Source organism: Cornus florida, unplaced genomic scaffold (assembly GCF_030987335.1).
Source record: "Cornus florida cultivar Cherokee Brave unplaced genomic scaffold, ASM3098733v1 CherokeeBrave_3.0.0_Hap2_scaffold_130, whole genome shotgun sequence".
In the NCBI taxonomy this organism is placed as follows: Eukaryota; Viridiplantae; Streptophyta; class Magnoliopsida; order Cornales; family Cornaceae; genus Cornus; species Cornus florida.
The window spans coordinates 4,933-15,879 of record NW_026775617.1 but is presented as its reverse complement, the minus strand read 5'-3'; the positions used below and the strand labels follow the sequence as shown (position 1 = coordinate 15,879).

The 10,947-nt window shown below is 35.3% G+C and overlaps 1 pseudogene; it reads right to left on the bottom strand.

Annotated features, from left to right (window-relative positions):
• Positions 1-200: 200 nt before the first annotated feature.
• On the bottom strand, positions 201-5,721 carry LOC132288610 (transcription factor VOZ1-like; annotated as a pseudogene).
• Positions 5,722-10,947: the final 5,226 nt, after the last annotated feature.

Sequence of the window (10,947 nt, the reverse complement as noted above, 5' to 3'; positions counted from 1 at the left end):
TTTTCTCTAACCGAATGGTTTCTTGCATCAGTTCTCTAGTAAAAAATACATGCCTTTGATTTATTTATTTTTGTTTCACAATAAACACGAAAGTCTCATTTGCCCCTCACTTCTTAATGTCTCAAGTAAAACCTTAATAGCAAATGATAAGAGGAATGCTGTGATGAAACAGAAAACATCACAACTCTTAACAGCAGATAAATAGCGAACATGTATACTTTGATCATTGATGGCCATACAAATAAGTCTACACGAGCATTTTACATACCCAACAACTAGAAATTGCAAATTGCTGCTAATATATATATATATGTATATCATAACCAGTGTTTCTCTATATAATTAGTATCATAGTCTTAAATTCCAAATGAGATTTGGAGGATGTCACATGTATATTATTGCATTCACCATTCCTAGTCTGTTTTAGTGTGTTCATCATATAGAACAACGGGTCAGCAAAAAAATTGTAAAGGTAGCCACTTGTAAACCATCATCCACCGGTTAGAATATGCTCACTTATCTCAGTCAGATTTCGGCACTGTGCCTCCAGGGAACAAAGAAAAATGCATCATGTCCTCATGTGACCAAGAAACATCAGATTGATGAGAGACAGAAGACTGAATGATATGATAGAGAAGAAAAGAAAGAGAGACTCAACTGCTATAGCAAAACCATTTGGCTGGACCAACAAAAAGTGCTGCTTATTCCATATGCATCCAAGTTTCTTCAACTACGTCAAGTAATAGCCACTCGGATTGTCGACAAGGTAATCATATGGTGCACCAATTCCATAATCAAAACCTTCACTTGTAGGTGCCATTTGCTTTGGAGCAGAATAGACATTTCCAACACCATCCCTCAAATTACCTTTTGTCCTCCCCTTGAGGGAGGGCTTTCTGTCCAAGGGAAACTCAGCAGTAAGCCTTCTCATCTGCTTCTGCAGATCAACAACTGAATCGTTTGTAATTTTTCCTTTTGGACTCTTCTTCCCATCAACCAGCTTAAATTCCAACCTATACAAGGCACAAACATCACACTTGTCGATCTCGTACTCATAAAGATGCCATTCACAATTTTTCATTGGTTGCGGATCCATATAATAAGATCTCTTCAACCCTCCAAACTCATTCATCACTTGCTTCCTTGACTCATGCCAGCCACGCCCATTATAATCTGGTAATGACCTTTGCTTTCTATTTCCGCTCTCAAATGCTCTTCGGGGCTTATCAAAAAAGAGCCACTCCCTGATTGTCTCACCCTCAAGTACTGAAAAATCAAAGAGCTCTGCAATAACACAAGGGAGTCGATTGATCATACAAAACTCACAAATAAAATCATTAACACAACTTCTTTCCCAACTTAATGGGGGAGAAAAAGTTAATAACTGAACAGACCTTGAGACATTTACAAACTTACCGGGAGCATTCCAGGGGGACTTTGAAGTTGCTGCTCCCTCACATTCTGGAATACCAACATGTTTTCCTTGTGCTTTGGCCCTAAGAGCATTGAAAAGCACTGGATCTTTCACGCCAATACCACCAGGTCTCAGAACTGGCGTCATACCAGGTGGACCTTCATTCAGTGCAAGTGCTCCATGAAGGCTACTGCAATAGTCTTGACACCAGGCCAATCCTTGAGCAGGCCTGTTACAATCCCAAAGCGCACATTTCGGCCCCAAGAAAGCAGAAGGTGGAGGGCAAATATTTGGCAGAAAAGCAGAGATCTGAGGGATAGCATCCTCACCACAAAGACCCGAACCATCAAAACAGAAAGAGTCTGCTCAAAGTCTTGATGGAAATCAAAAGCATGATAATCCAACTGAGTCCCCCCCCCCCCCCCCCCCCCCCCCCCAGTCCCCGACCACCCCCCCTGTAAACTCCTGAAGGGGATTCTCTGCATTGATCAACCAACTGAAATCCTTGTTGCTGTGGCCCCTGATTCACACCAAAGCACTGCTGTATAATCCAAAGCACAACTTGTCAGTAAGTATCCATTTAAAAGCCTTACAGACATGCTGGAGATAAAGAAAAGTCGTTAAAACAACACGAGACAGAGAGAAAAAGTTTTCAAAGCTTGTTGATTCAAATTGCAGAATAAAGAGGAAAAGAAACATTCTGAACACACAACCACAATAAAAGTAAACTCTTTTCACTCTTACGCACAACGGACAAAGCAAATTAAGAAGCTGGGAGTAGGGGAGATGGAATAACTATTTGCATATTAAATGGTTTTAACTTGGAAGAGAGAAAATTTGCTACTATCTAGAGAAATAAATATAGCAGAAAATGGGAATTGGATGCGTATGGGTAGGGCTTATGGTAATATAAGTGTTAAGAAAAGGAACTGATGTAGTATCTATAAAAAAAATGGACCTTCAACCTTGATATAAAACAAAGAGAAACAGGAAGAGAATGGCTTAAGGCTTGCTGATTTGAGTTGCAGAATAAAAAGGAAAAGAAACACTCTAAAAGCATAACCACAGTAGAAAAGCAAACCCTCCCCCCTCCCTCTCTTTATGGAAAAGGTAAACTGAAGAGTAGATAAAGGTCAGAACTTAATTACACAACCAGGTGAGAAATTATAAGCACTGCCAAGAATTAAACAGTATTTAAAGTTAACAAGTCCCTCAAAGATTAAAATAAAGAGCCCATCAAAAGCTGGATATCATGTATAAGCAGTGTGCAAGTGTATGCCAGTGAATATAGAATGAGACCGTGAAAATAAGGAACTCTTTGGTAACTGGAGAAGAGCACTTGAATTCTTATATAGAAGAATAAAGGCAATATTCCAAAACTCACAAGCATTATAGGCCAAAACTAATTTTATTTGAAAATAGAAAACGAAAAAAACCAACTAAAAATCAACTAGACTTTATACCAGAAGGATCAGCAACATAAGTTATTTTATAACAAAATTTGTTCGCGGAAAGTTTCTGGAAATGAAGAAAGACCCTTTTATTAAATTATTAAATTCAACTATGGACTAGAAAATGCAGTAACCTTGAAATCGAAGTAGTACCAAACTAAAAAAATAGATGTGACCAATAAGATAAATGGAGTGCTAATTGGCATGAGAACGGTGAGGAGATGACCAAGTGAATTTCCAACCACAACAGGTCATTGCAAAAAGTCCTTGTCCAATTTCATTGCTTGAGTACAGAGTTATAATATTAAAGAAAATATCTCATAGTGCATGATCAAAGACGGAGAAATTTTTAGATGGTCCCGGGACCATTGGTCCCGGCAAATTACCATTTGACGCTTAAGCAAAAAGCTGAAAAAACTTGCAAATTTCTGACACAACTGCGTATATGTCCAATGGTGATTCGCCCGGGACCATGTAATTACTTCTCTCAAACATGATTTACTTTTAGCCAATTATAGTATAGGATAACTAGTGACCTAGAATAATAGGGATGTGTATTCTAGGGTAACAGAGCTAAGAACATAAATAATTATCAATTGGTAAAGTTAAGAGTTGCATATGAGGGCAGAGATTCATGGCTCTGAAACTCATTGAAATTGATTAGGTCATGCATAATAAACACCAATTATTGCATGGTCAACACCTTAAAGGAGCAATATAATTCATAGCAGAAGAGATTATACAGATAAGGTTTGGTTAAGCCTGTCAGCAAAGCCATTGGAACTGCAATTTGACCAAAGATTTGGCCCTAGATAGGGTTAGTGAAATACGATTATTTGAGCCAGGGACATAACACATAGTTGTTAAGTGTTATGCATGGGAAAAAGGGGTAAACAAAACTATAACAGCTTCGCATGAAACAATCAACCAAAATGTAGAGACATAATTAATTAATATGTTACAACTTTCAAACTAGAAAGCAAAACAAAACAAAAGAAACTAAGATCACACACGTTTAGCAGTAACAACAATTCAAAAGGGTGGCATAAGAACAGAACAGGGAGTTAAACCAGGCAGTCCAAAGTGCCTATTTTCTTCTTTTGGTTCATATATCTTGATGCTGAGAAACTAAGAAGCCTCATCTGGCATATAATGAACTATGAAAATGTAATGTTGCATATCTTGTTTCCATTAGACATAGAAACAGTGGTAGTGGAGAAAGTAAAAGAAATTCACACCTGCTAATTTAGTTCAAAGAAATTCAACATCACACGGCAACAAAAGATTTTTAGAGAAAGACCGGGAAATCTTTAATAGAATTTTTTTTTCTGTCCCCTCTTAATTATTCCAACATGAAATCCATGAATTCTTTAAGTTCTAAGGTTCCAAACCCGTCTACTTATAAATGAATGCTTCTTATGCTATTGGGGATGTAAAAAGCTTCAACAATGGATCTCTCTCTCTCTCTCTCTCTCTCTCTCTCTCTCTCTCTCTCTCTCTCAATATGTACGTGAATGGTACTCTCTCTCAATATATGTACCAAATTTATGATTTCAAACTAATTAAAATAGTAAGATTTATATGCAAACCGAACTAATTAGCCTAAAACTTACATGTGAACCAAACCAATTCTAATAAGATATATACCTCTTGGAAAATAGCACTATTGCTGACTTTTTGCCCATCAGGCTCAAGCTTTGGGGCAACTAATGCACTGGTGGCATCGTCTTCTTCTTCATAAAGCTGCAACAGCCGACAAATGTCTGATGAAAAAGACCCAGGACTTCCACCCTGCACAGTCAACATTTACATTATAATCCACAATTAAAATATTGGCACGCACACAAAACATTTATCATCATCGTAGTCATCATCCTTGCCTTAAACCCATATGAAAGGGACCAACCACATGAATTCTTCTTTTCCATTCTTCTATTACAAGCCGTCTCCCCTATAACACTTTTCTAAAATCATTTTTAACAATTTCATCCCATGTTAACTTCGGTCCCACTCTTTGTATCCTACCTTACATGCAAATTAGTCTTGCTCTTCTTACCAGAGCATCTATAAGTCTTCTTTGTATATGTTCATATCACTCCAATCTACTGATTCTACTCTCTCTTAATTTTCACTAATAGACACCACTCCTAATTTCTCCCTCACATGTTGATTGGTGACCCTATCTCTTTTAATCACCCCTATCGTCCAAATTAAACTACTCATTTTCACTACATGAATTCGTTGTTCCGGATTTTTTCAGTATAGTTCAACACTCTGCATCATATAAAATGATTTCCCTAAGTTATTTGTTATTCTATTATCACATAAATCGCCAGAACATGCGTATATATGTACTTTTATGTGGGCATGTCTGTGTGTACTGTGTTCATACATATTTACATTCATACATAAATACATATACACTAAAGGAATAGAAGACGCTAACGTGCAGAGAAGAAGCTGGAGAGGGCTCGTTCAGTTCAGCTTTCCACTCTCGAAGCATCTGATGAACTTGCTCTTCAAGTACAGCGACTTCAATAGTACGGCTCTCCTTCCTCGCCGATTGCAGATCCGAGAACATGCCTTGAAGATCATCCACACGGTTCTTTGCCCTATCTTTGAATAGTTGGTGCGACGCAGACTTGCATCCACCGATCTTGGTACCTTTTCCCATAGAAAAACCCTAAATCGTCAACACTCACCTGCCAAACCACAATTAAATAGGCCTCAATTCGCAATCAACTCTAAATTAGATTCAAAACCACAAGTTTAGATATTATGACAATATTTGACCATGAATTTGTGAATAATAATAACAATGAACAAAGAAAAGAATTAAAGAACGAAAGCAAATATTCGAAAAGCTGAGAGAATTATCCAAAGAGAGAGCATTTGATACCTATCTCGGAATCGGAAAGTTTGAGCAGATGAGTGTGTGTGGGGAAAGAGACTAGAGAGAGGTGCTTTTTTTCTAGTTTTCTTCTCTCTCAATTCTCTGTTGAGTTCTCTTTCTACACGGAAAGCAACGTGCGCGGCAAAAGCGTTTTAGGGAATTATGCTGGTCTGAGTTTGTCGCCGCACCCCTCGTCTTGTGTTAAATTATCCATAGAACCTTCAGCGTGTATTGACAATTCTATCCTTAATTCATAGTTTTAATTTTTTTTTTTTTTTTTTTTTTTTTTTTTTTGTGCAAGAATATTAGGTATTAGTGATTAGCAATTTTAGTATTACTTTATATTTTAAGAGGGTAGTAAGAAAATGATATCTATATCCCTTTTTATTCTTTTTCTTTTTTCCGATCAATTTAATTTTTAATAAAAATAACATAATTATCTTTAAAAGAAACTCAAATCTCACACATTATTTGATAAAATTAAAAATAAATACTAAATAATTTAAGAACTAAATTTTAAGTACTAAAGTTTTAAAATGGTAATTAAAAAAAAAATTGAAATCTTTTTAAATTTTAAGCATTTGATATTCAATAATTAGTAAAGTTTTTGTCACACAAAATTTTATCTCACGTTAAATGGTGCTTAAAATATTACGATTACGTGTTGATATAATATTTAATTTTTATATTATGTTTGTATTATTTTTTATATTATTAGTATGTGAGCATATGCATTCAGCAAGATTTTTGTTGTCACAACCACATCTGGTCATAAGAGGCCCTCGCAACTGCCTATAACCACTCCAAGTGTTATAACCTCTTCTTTTCAAATGAAAGGTGAGAGAGTTTGAACCATGTAATTATCATTATTTGAATGTATGTAATTGAGAGTCCTTTCTTAGCTTATAAAATAAAAATAAAAAATAAAAATATTAAAAAAATTGGTGTCATAATCACTACTTTGGTTATTGTGTGTCGAATTAAGGACACGTCCCTAAATATATATACCTAAAACCACTTGGGTGCCCATGAGATTCCACTTTATCAAAAGATTATTCCTTCTAACCCTTTTATTTTTCTCCTTTGCCCTTTTTCTTGTGTATTTTTGGGATTAACCATTGAGCTATGTTTGACTCCATTCTTTATTCATATCACAATAACCCATATAGGGAAGTATATGTTGCTTCAAAGTTTTCATTTCTCCAAAAAAAAATTCCCTTTTATTTTCCTTTTTTCCTGATAATATGATGTGGGTTATTTATTTATTGGTAACAACTATTAATTGGATTTAATTGCAATTATTGTATATTTAATGCTTCAATACCAAGCAGTTCCTTTTTTTTTTTTTTTTCTCAATTTCTTCCTTATTTCTTTTTCTTTTTTCACATGGATGACTTGACATCAACTCTATTTTGGACAAACAGATTTCATTTTAAGGTTATGAAAGTGAGCATCTAGGATCTCATGTAAAAATAAAATTAAAAATTAAAAAAGTCTTGATGATCTTTAGAGTTATTAAAGCAAAAAATCAAGATATTAAAAGAAAAAATAATTATAATTATTTATATTGAGATATATTAAATATAAATAATCTTATTATTTTTTATTATAGCTTTAGGTCTCAACTTGAATCAAATCGCTCCTACACTAGACCAAACATAGGTTTGATTTTTGCTGCAAAAGTTAAAAAAACCCAATCATATTGACAGGATCAATAGCAATAATAACAACAACTAATATTACCTGGCCTGTCTACAAGTTTACAACTAATCCCAAATGCTCGCTTAGGCTTTTAGTAGCATTTTATATTTCTTTTAGTAGCATTTCATATTTCAAATTTTTGTTAGGTTCTATTTTCCTGTATTTAGTAATAATAAAATAAAAAAAAAAAAAAAAGGTAAAAGATAGGAATTGAAATTTTTTTGTCATTATTAAAATCTCATGAAAAATAGGAGAGAAAATAAAATCACCAAAACAATTTGAAATTTACATGTCATATTTCTGTTTCATTTTCTCTAATCCTCCATAATTTTTTTTTTTCACAACCACTTTCCTTTTCCTTTTCCTTTTCCTTTTCCTTTTCCTTTAGATGAAGAATGCAAAGCGAAATAGAACCTTAATTTTGAAAGGGGAAGTTGAGTTGAATGAGGACATCACAGAACGGGGAATATTGTGTGTTCAAAGTTGACGTGGCGAAATGTGATTGGTCTCAAAGGGCCTTTACAAAAGCAACCAATTCCGAGAAACACACAAACAACACACCTTTGTGGGTGAGAAAAGTCAAAAATGAGAAGAGTAAGGAAAGCATAAAGGCCGCTTCCACTGCCCTTGTGGAGGAGATTCCTATATTGATGTCTCTTAAGATACAAGAGTCTTTAATGGAGCATTTTCATTACTAACCTTTCTCGAGATGATGAGCATCTTATGTCCTTAAAATGTAGCCATGCCAACAAAATCTGATCATGCCACTAACATATATTTGTAAAGATTGTTATGATGTTAGCAAAGTAGCATCAAAACCATATGCTACACCAACAAAATAAAATGAATAATAACATGTCAACTTAATCGACATAAAGTGACTCTTTAATTAAAAAGTGTTTAGATACTAAGACTAGGCACGGATCTATGAAGGACTCAGTGGGGGCATCCGCCTAAAATTTTTTATTATTACATTTTTGACCTCTAAATTTATACTTTTTTGCATTTATACTCATAAAATTATAAAATTGCCCCCACTGATATTATTGTACACACAAATTTTGTAAGTCTGCAATAGAAACAAAATAGGAAGCAAATAATATAATTTTATTAATTTGATAAATTAAGGTACAATCCTCTGTAATATTCTTTACAAAAAGAATGGTCCTCTGATTCGATCTCCTTTTTGTTGTTGGTTGGATCCAAGAGCTGCACGAGCTTATTCTTGAATCGTCTTGGAATTTGGGTGAGGAACGGCACGATTTGATGTGCTTGTTGTTGATCACCGTGAAATTTGATGAAGAGCGGCACGATTTGATGTGCTTAGTGTTCTTCCCCTTTGGATTTGGATGTAGGGGATGAGAGCTTCTGTATTTCTCTTTGAAATTCTGGATCTCTGAATGCAGAATTTTTTGTCCCCCTTCTTCTTCCTTCAGGCCTCTATTTATAGCCTTCTTGGATTAAAAGGATGATGACACATGTCATCTCCTGAAAAGGATAAAATTATAACTAGGCCGGGCCGGTTATATTGTGATACCTTAAAAATAATTATTCCAAATATATTTTATTAGGAATAATTATCGTTCCATTTAATCATCTGGGCTGGGCTAATTAAATAATTTAAGTGGACCAAGCTTGGGCCAATTAAACAATTTAATTAAACATTAAACCCATATTGAATGGGTTAATTTGTCAACACCAAAGTCAATTAAATTTTTAGTGTCTACAAATTGCCCCCACTTCGAGTCCCATATTTAACAGGATTTGTTTCCTTTTTCAAGTGGGACTTGAAGTATCCAACTTTCTTTTTTTTTCTTTTTTCTTTTTTTCTTTCTTTTTTTTTTGCCTTTCCAATCCCACTTCGGAAATTTGACATTCCAATTTATACAAATCCCTTGCCTATATATATATATATTACCCAAGTCATAGGATTTTGACATCAATTTCAATCAGCTCTGAAGGACTTGTAAGATCGCAGCCTCTGAAGATTGTGTGGGATTGCGGCATCTGCTTAAACACATAGATATGACTGTTCTTTCTTTTCTTCTTCTTTTCTTGTTTTTTTTTCTTTTCTTTTTTTATTTTTTATTTTTTTTCTCTTCTCCACACTTGCTGGAGATCAATTTTTTTTTTCATGTTTGCTGGAAAACCTTTTTTTTTTTTTTTTTTTTTTTCTCCCCACGCTTACTGGAAAACTATTTTTTTTTTTTTTTGGCCCAGGACTTGATTGGATATAACGACTTGATTACACCAACCGTATCAGAAATTGAAATCTTCCTTCTTCACAACATTGATCGAGCTTCAAAATTTGTGTATTATTCCATCATGGTGGCATTCAAGTGTTTTATGAAGCAAAAGGTGACTATCAGTGTATTTGATTCACTTCTCGGTCGCGATGCCATTCATATGCCTGATCCTGAGAATAAACATTGTTCTTCTCATTGGACACGCATTCAAATGCCTGATCCCGACAATGAACAATGTTCTTCTCATTGGACACGCAAGGCTACAGACTACCTTACCAACTTTAGTCTTGATCACATTAATGAAGAATCCCTTGTCTCGGAGGCCTTGATATTAAATTCTCCACTTCATAAGAGAATAGTTGAGGAGAATCAGTTTTCACTATTGGGTCACAATGTTCAAGCGAAGAAAGTGTCATGGAGTATTCCCTGTACACTTCCTACTGAATTACCACGCACCAAACTATATTGGGAATGGTTAGAAGATATCTTGGCGCGTTTCAATGACTTCTTATTAAAACAAAATCTATATGGTGCTCTATTCGCCTCGTTGTTTTCATATGATCACCATGAAGAGGTATTTTAAGCATTCCTCGAATGTTGGTGCCCAGCCACTAATACTCTTCATTGTTCTATTGGCGAGCTGTCTATTTCCCTTCGAGATTTATATGCGCTAGGCGATCTCCCCCATCAAGGAAGAATTTATGATGAAGTCATTCCGTGTGCAGATGAACTCTCGAGAGCTGGCAACAACAAACGTTCTCTCCCCTTGAGTTGTCAACATCTATTTTTGGCTTTCCACAGACTCCGCAAAAAGTACAAAGGAGAACAGAATGTGAAGATATCTGCCTGGATTAGTTTCTGGTTTCAAGGTGCATCAGGCATGCCAATCCCTCAAAGAGAATGAAAAAAAATAAAGTTTATCGTCCAAAGGAAACTCAGAACCCTTTTGGTGCAATCCTTCATGTCCGGCCAATATCCACCAAAGAGAATGAAGTATTTATTAACCTTGGTGTAGATGAAGCATCGAGAGACACCACTTATCTAGCCGCTTTTTTAGCATGTTGGCTCTGTAAATTCGTCTTGCCTGCACACCTTGGTAACGTGATTCGACCTGGAACCTTCAAGGTTGCTAGCATGTTAGCAAATGGCTGCAACATTTGTCTTTCCATCCCAGTTTTAGCCAGTATTTACAGAGGTTTGAACGAGATTGTTTCCTCACCAGATCCTGGACGTTGCTTTACG